The following is an 8881-nucleotide window of genomic DNA, read 5'->3' on the forward strand; positions in this document are numbered from 1 at the left end:
CACCCACCCACCCCCGCCCCCACCCATAACTCCACGTTCTTTGAACATTTAGTCTTACCACTACTCTTACAAATATTTTTTCCTATTTTTACAGTGGATGACATCATAGTTCTCTTTCTGTCTCTTGGATCATAGTTTTGTGTGTTTTTTTTATTTCCACCTAATAACAAATTCTTAAGAATAATTATTGGCCCTAATCTCCTTACCTGTTTATTTTGTGGTAACGCACCCACTTTTATAGCATCAGTGACTCTTTCTGGGTTTCTAACCCTTAAGGCTCTCTTTTACCTCTGACTTCAGGTTATGTACTTTTGATATTTTTCAGGCTGCAAAAAACAAACTCATTGTCGTTGAGTCAGTTCCAACTCATAGTGACCCCATATCGGGTTTCTGATGCTATAAATCTTTACCAGAGAAGATTGCTTCACCTTTCTCTTGTGAGTAAAAGTCAAAAAGCAAATGCATTGCTGTGGAGTTTATTTCAATTCACAGTGACCTATAGGATAGGGTAGAACTGCCCCTTGGCTTTCTAAGACTGTAACTCTTTACAGGAGTCGAAAGCCTCATCTTTCACCCACAGAACAGGAGGTGGTTTTGAGTTGCTAACCTTGTGATTAGCAGCCCACCTTGTAACCCAATATGCTACCAGAGTTCCCTTGCTGATAAGTGCCACATATTTTAAACTTAGCACAAATCATTGTTCCTCCTTTCTTTTTAACCTTCCTCTTGGTTTACTAATGCCTCTGGTTCCCACAGTTCTCCGGGAGAAATTATATCCAATTTCATGGGGTTCAGAATATGTAATACTTGCATGGTTTAAAATCAGGAAAGGTGTTCAACAAGGTTGTATCCTTTCACCATACTTATTCAATCTGTATGCTGAGCAGATCATCAGAGAAGCTGGCTTATATGAAGAAGAATGTGGTATCAAGATTGGGGGATGGCCTATTAACAACCTACAATATGCAGATAAAACAGCTTTGCTTGCTGAAAGCGAGGAGGGCTTGAAACAGTCACAGAGGAAGATCAAGGATTGCAGCCTTCAGATTGTATTATGACTCAATGTAAAGACCAAAATGTTCACAACTGGGCCAATAGGTAACATCATGGTAAATGGAGGAAAGGTTGAAGTGGTCAAGGATTTCATCTTGCTTAGATTCACAATCAATGCACATGGAAGCAGCAGTCAAGAGATCAAATGATGCATTGTATTGGGTAAATCTGCTGCACAAGACCTCTTTAGGACCTTGGAAAGTGAAGATGTCACTTTGAGGACCAACGTGCACCTGACTCAAGCCATAGTATTTTCCCTTGCCTCATATGCATGTGAAAGTTGGATATTGAATAATGAAGACCCGAGAATGATGGATGCATTTGGATTATGGTGCTGGAGAAGAATATGGAAAATACCATGGACTGCTAAAAGGACAACCCAATTTGTCTTGGGAGAAGTACAGCCAGAGATAATGTGGACATGCTGTCAGGAGAGACCAGTCTCCTGGGAAGGACAGCATGTCTGATAAAATAGAGGGGCAACAAAGGAGAGGAAGGCTGTCAAGGAGCCGGACGCCATGGCTACAACCAGGACTCAGGCATAGGAACAACTGTGAGGATGAAGCAGAACCTGGCAGGACTTCATTTTGGTATGCATTGGGTGGTTATGGGTCAGAGCTCACTGCATGGCACTTATCAAAGCAACCGTACTTTAAGGATTAAGATCGGGCTTGGGAAACAAATTAGACTTAAATAAGGAGGAAGGGAGTGTACTTCAGGTATGTACACAGATTTCTGCCAATTGAAGGTAATGCAGGCAAGGAGATGGTTAGAGCCTGACTCCTTTGAATACCAGGCCAAAGGTCTCTACTCAGTTAAGTAGGGAGTGCAGAAACATGGCACACTCTGTTGGCCTTTTATTTCCAAGGAACTCAAACATACAGAAAAAGCTGCAAAAAGAATGCAAAGAACTCTTGCACACTTGATACTCAGATAAATGGAGTTTTAGAAACATTTGACCACATTTACTATATCCTTTTCATTCTCTTCTTATGTGTGTGTATAAAGCATTGCCTTTTATTATAATAGAATGTGCATCCTACTGACAAGAATATCTTTTATATAACCACATATTATTGTTGTGAGATGCTGTTGGGATGGTGCCAACTCTTAGCAAGAATAATGCAAATAACTTGTGTATGATTTATATTCAGATTACCTTATTTTAAAATATTTTACCATATTTACTTTATCATTTTCTTTATCCTCCTCTGTGTATATGTGTGTAATATGAGTGTTTCTTTTCAATACACTAGAATATATGTCCTAAGACTAAGTTGATTTTTTATGTAACCGCATATTGTATTGGTCTTATGCACAACAGAGCAAAGCACTGCCTGGTCCAGTGTTATCCTCACAATTATTGCTATAATTGAGCCTCTTGTTGCAACCATCTGTGTAAACCCATCATTCAGAGAGTCTTCTTCTTCTTCTGTCTAACTTTATCAGAAAACCTGTCCAAAATAAATGAAAGCTAAAAGTCATGTCATCTTTGCTTCTAAGGAGCATTCTGGTTTAATTTCTTCCAAGCACATTTGTTCGTTTTTTTTTTCAGTATTCTTCATCAGCACCATTGTTCAAAGGTATCAGTTCTTTGGTCTTCCTATTCATTGTCTACTTTCTATAAGCATATGGGGAAACTGAAAATACCATAACTTGGAGAAAGTGCACTTTAGTGCTTAAAGTAGTATCTTTGCTGTTTTACACCTTAAAGAGGTCTTTTGTAGCAAGTTTGTCCAATGGAATAAATCATTTGATTTTTTGACTGTTGCTTCTATGGGCATTGATTGTGATTCCAAGTAAAGTAGAATGTTTGACAACTTCAATATTTTCTCCATTTTCATGATGTTGTTTATTGGTCCAGTTATGAGAATTTTTGTTTGATGCTGAGGTGTAATTTATATTAAAGGCTGTAGTCTTTGATCCTCATGAGCAAGTGCTTCAAGTCTTCTTTTCTTTCAGCAAGAAAGACTGTCATCTGCATATTGCTAGTTGTTAATGAATCTTCCCCCAATCCCAATACTTCACTCTTTTTTTGTATAGTCCAGCTTCTCAGATGATTTGTTTAGCGTACCGATTTAGAAAGGATGGTGAAAAGAAACAGCCTGGCACACCTTTCCTGGTTATAAGTACATGGTATCTCCTTGTTCTAGTCAAATGACTGCCTGTTGACCCAGGTCCAGGTTCTATATAACACAATTCAGTGTTCTGGATTTCATATTCTTCTCAATGTTATCCATAAAGTTGTTATGATCTACACAGTCAAATACCTTTTCATCCTCTGCTTTCCACCAAGATCATCTGATGTCAACAATAACATCCTTGCTCCACATTCTTTTCTAAATCTATCTTGCATTTCTGGTAGCTCCCTAGTGATGTACTATAATAACTGTTTTTTAGTTATCTTCAGCAAAATGTTAATTCTGTAGGATATTATTCCATAATTTACACATTCTGGTGGATCACTTTTTATGGAATGGCCACAAATATGTATCTGTGCCATTGGTTGACTGGGTATGTCTTTTAGATTTCTTGGCATTCCAGCATTGCATCCATTTGCTGAAATATCTTAATTGGCATTTCATCAGTTCCTGGAGCATTAGCTGCTTTACATACCGGCTTTATGACATCCGTTTTGTTTGTTTTTTTTTTTCCTTTCTTGTCTTTTTAAGGATCTTTCGATCTCTTCCTTTATGATGCCAGTACTGGTCTGTCAGTTTCTCACATAAACCTAAGAGAGAAATGGTGGTGTTCTGAGAGTGAGTAAATAAGAGATAAAGAGGCCAACAGGAAGAATTCGTCTTGTGAAAGTATTGAGTTTCATAGTGTCATGCTGCATTGTAGGTGATAGGGAGGTTGTTGTTGTTAGTGCTGTCGAGTCGGTTTTATCTCAGAATGACCCCATGTAATAGAAGAAAACGTTACCTGATCCTGTACCATCCTCATACTCGTTAGGCTTGAGTGCACTGTTGCACCCATTGTGTGAATCCATCTTGTTGCGGGCCTTCCTCTTTTTTTGCTTCCCCTCTGCTTTACCGAATGTGATGTTCTTCTCTCCACGTACTAGTATCTCTTGACAACATGTCCAAAGTTCGAGAAACGGTCTCACCATCCCCACTTCTAGGAAGCATTCTGGATGTAGCTAGAGAGGTACTCAGATATAATTCCAAGTAAGCAGTTGGAAATGTTGCATTGCTTTTTGTACTGCATGTAAGGCATGTGTAGTTCAAATAAGGAGGATGGAGAGTGAGAGGAGTGGGCTGAAAATACAATGTCCGGGGTGCTTAGGATAAAGAAAACTTTTCAAGTTCCAAACGTCAGCGATTCTAGGGGTTTAATCAGGAGTAATGAGAGATGATTGTGTGGCTGACAGAGGAGGCAAAAGAAGCTCACAAAAGATCAAGGCATTGGGAGTTCAAAGAAGGGCAAGATCTCCCTGTTCGGTGAGCGTGGGGGTACAGAGAGTAGGAGCACAGAGGTGCATCAGCCAGGAGCATGTCAAGTGCCAGTCCCTCCAAGTCAAGCAAATTCCAGTGGCTTGTTTGTGAGGATTGAAGTGGCTTGGAGATGAAGGCTTTTGATAGAATGTTTTTGTTACAGTTCCCACAAACTGGATCTTGAAATAAGAGGGGGATTGGCAGGATTTGGAGTAGAGAAGGACAATCTGAGTTACACACTTTGAGTCAACTAGAGGAAGTCAGTCATAACAGTAAATAGAGGGAGTGGCTAACTGCTTCCGAAGTCTTAGAAATGTTCAACTATTCCAATAATTATTGACTGTGACATTTTAAAGTAACAAGATTCATTCTGCCATGTTTTCTTTAGAATTCATCTGTCTTTGGATCTGTTTATCAAAGAAAGATAATGAAGAGTTTAAAGATGGAAGATTCAACTGAATTGTAATTTTTTGCATAATTTTGTTGTATATTGCTACAATTAGAACTTTAATCATTGGATAGAAAGACTACCTTCTTGATATAAAATATTTACTTATATATAAAAATTCCATAAAATTTACTTATATATAAAATAATTATAGTACTTTATGTTAAAAATGTACTTATATATAAAATATTTAATTACAGTACTTTGCTTTAAGTTAATCAACTTTAGTTAACTATTGTCTATTAAAAAAATTAATGCATATTGTAAATTATTCAAAATTAATCTTATATGAAAACTTAAATGACCATATCAGCACAATTGTACTAAAATTGCTAACTTCTCCCTCTTATTTGAGCCTGCCATCATTGTTTTAGTAATCTCTTCTTTAGCATGCACCTGCTTTAAATTAAACGTGGATTCATTTGAATTAATTTTGGCCTCCTTATTTTATTTTCAGCCTCTCATGTTATGAGAAAAATGTACAACTTACATAGCCATAGTAATTTTTGATTGTTAAAAAAGGAAAGATTATCTAAGCCTTCTATTTCCTAAGGGAATTTAGAATTAATGTGGTCTCTTCTTTAATGTGAAGGATATTGGGAAATGTGGGGAGCAAAGTGCAGAGGAAACTCCCTTCTCCTTTCCAAGTCGCACATGTATTTTTAAAAAGTCAGTGGACGATTCAGTAAGTTCCTTAATTTCTACTCAAGGTACTATTAAAGAATAATTGGTTGTTAGCTCTATTGCTTCTCCAGCTTTCTGCTGGTACTGTGTCTCTCTCCTTAGACCCACTCAAAGGCATAGGAGGAACTGGAGCCTTAGAAAGTGCAGACGAAAAAGCCACGTGTCTGTGGCTCGCCACCTTATTCACTGGGCACTGTCTCTTCCCTTTGAGGTCCTTCCCTTCTGTGTCCAAGATAATATTCATGCCTTCTGGGCGCTTTCTCCACTCACTTACCAAAGTATCACAAAGTGGACATTATTTCCAAATTCTCATGAAATGCATAAGTACATAAGAACTGTAATATAATTTTTTGTTTTCCTTTAATGTAATTCAAGTGAATGGTTTTATGAGACCATACTCTCCTAGGATTTGTGGTGACTGCTTACTAAGTTAACTATCTCATTGAAGTCTGCATGCCCTAGACAATGGTGACCTACAACCATGTCTCCAAGAAGGGTCCATAATTCCAAAGGTCCCTGGCATAGAAGGCCATGCAACTTCTTGGGAGTATTCTGGGTAAAGTTTTAGGTTGCTCAATCATTTGGTAAACCTTTAAGTTTCATTGTATACAACTTAAATCCTTTACAAAATGAGATAGTCACTTGCATATTCTGCAACTTTTTGTTGCATAAAGTTGTTTTATGTTACGAGACTGGACCTCTGACTGGAGCTTTGGTCAATGATTAAGTGCTCAGCTGTTAACCACAAGGTTGGTCTTGGAACCTACCAACTGCTGTGTGGGAGAAAGATGGTGTGCTCTACTTCCATAAAGATGATATGCCTTCGTGTGGGGAAGTTCCACAGGGTCCCCCTGAGTCAAAATTGGCACAGGCAATGGGTTTGGTTTGGTTACATTGCTGTAGTAAAAACCTACTATGATCGAGTCGATTCCAACCCATTGCTCTGCTGGGGAAAGAGATTTCCTACCTTGTAGAGGCAGAAGTGCCAGTTCCCCAATTGGCTTCTCTTGACACCAACCGAACAAAATCAAATCTATTGCAATTGAGTTCATTTTGACTCAGGGTGATCCTGTATGACAGCATAGAACTTCCCTACAGGATTTCCAAATGTTGTAGTCCTCACCGAAGCAGAATGGCCATCTTCTGTGGTGTGGCTGGTGGGTTTGGATGGTCAACATTTGGGTTAGCATTGGAGCATTTAACCACTGCATCGCCAGGTGGCCTCTGCATATCTATTAAAATGACCCAAATAAAGCATCTATAATTCTCATGCAATTGCTGGTAGGAATGTAAAATGTTACCCAGAACCAAAAAAAGGAAAACACCTACTGCTGTTAGGTTGTTTTCAAATTGTAGCAATGTTGTAAAACAGATTAGAACTGCTCCATGGGGTATTCAAGACTATAAATCTTTCTGGAGGTAGACTGCTTGAACTTTTTTCCACAAAGGGTCTGGTGGATTTGAAATGCCAACCTTTTGGTTAGCAGCTCAATACTTAAACCACTGTTACAGTCACTCTGAAAATTAATCTGGCAGCTTTGTAAAAAAAAAAAAAAAGAGGCAACTCAATAATGCCATACAAGCCAGTAATTGCAGTACTATGCATTTATCCCAGAGAAATGAAAACATGTTTGCACCAAAATATGTGCATAAATGTGTATAGCAGGTTTATTCATAATAGTCAAAACCTGAAAATCACCTAGGTACCCTTTAACAAGTGAGTGAGTAAGAAAATTGTGATACTATGATAACTAGACCATGGAATATTCTTCATCAATAAAAACAAATCACTGCAGGTAAACAAGTGGCTATCTAGCTCAGAAGCAACAAAGCCCACATGGAAGAAGCACACCAGCCTGTGTGATCACGAGGTGCCAAAGGGCTCAGTTACCAGGCATCAAAGAACAAAAATTCATATCATTGTGTGCTCACCTCACTGATACGATTGCTGAAGACAAGTGGGTGCATAAGCAAATGTGGCGACGAAAGCTGATGGTGCCCGGCTATCAAAAGATATAGCGTCTGGGGTCTTAAAGGCTGAAGGTAAACAAGCAGCCATCTGACTCAGAAACAACAAAGCCCACATGGAAGAAGCATACCAGCCTGTGTGATCAAGAGATGTCGAAGAGATCAAGTATCAGGCATCATCAGAACAAAAAATTATATCATAGTGAATGAGGGGGGAAGTGTGGAGTGGAGACCCAAAGCCCATTTGTAGGCCACTGGACATCCCCTTACAGAAGGGTCTCAGGGAGGAGACAGTCCAGTCAGGGTGCGATGTAGCAACGATGAAACATACAACTTTCCGCTAGTTCCTAAATGATTCCTCCCCGCCTCCACTATCATGATCCAAATTCTATCTTAAAAATATGGCTAGACCAGAGGGTGTACACTGGTACAGATAGGAACTGGGAATGCAGGGAACCCAGGGCAGATGATCCCTTCAGGACCAGTGGTGTGAGTGGCGATACTGGGAGGGTAGGGGGAGGGTGGGTTGGAAAAGGGAACTGATTACAGGGATCTACATGTGACCTCCCTGGGGGATGGACAACAGAGAAGTGGATGAAGGGAGATGTCTGACAGGGCAAGATATGACAAAATAAAAAATTATAAATTATCAAGGGTTCAAGAGGGAGGGGGTAGTGGGGAGGGAGGGGAAAAATGAGGAGCTGATGCCAGGGGCTTAGGTGGAGAGCAAATGTTTTGAGAATGATGAGGGCAATGAATATACAAATGTGCTTTATACAATTGATGTATGTATGGATTATGATAAGAGTTGTATGAGCCCCTAATAAAATGATTTAAAAAACGAACAAAAAACACAAGTTGCTGATACACATCAACCTGGATGACTAGTCAGAGAATTATGCTGAATGAAAAGTAAATACTTGAAGTATGATTCTATTCACTTAGCATTCTTGAAATGAAACAGATAAAAGCATATTAAAGAAATGGAAAACCGATGAGTTATTCTCGCGGATTAATGAGGAGGGTAGGAGCTGGTGTGAAACACGTGACCATGAAAACAAACCGTTGGGGGAAATGGAATAACAGATAACGAAGATTTCTCCGAGCTATTTCTTACAACTGTATGTGAATCCACAAGTTTCTCAAAATAAAATGTTTAATTAAGAAATGATGCCCTGTATTTTATGTTGACTTATTATATACTATCATGTGCTCATGTGGAACCTATACATGGATCAAGAGGCAGTTATTAGAACAAAACTAGGGAATATTTGTATGATTTAAAATCAGG

Source organism: Tenrec ecaudatus, chromosome 2 (genome assembly GCF_050624435.1).
Source record: "Tenrec ecaudatus isolate mTenEca1 chromosome 2, mTenEca1.hap1, whole genome shotgun sequence".
Lineage (NCBI taxonomy): Eukaryota > Metazoa > Chordata > Mammalia > Afrosoricida > Tenrecidae > Tenrec > Tenrec ecaudatus.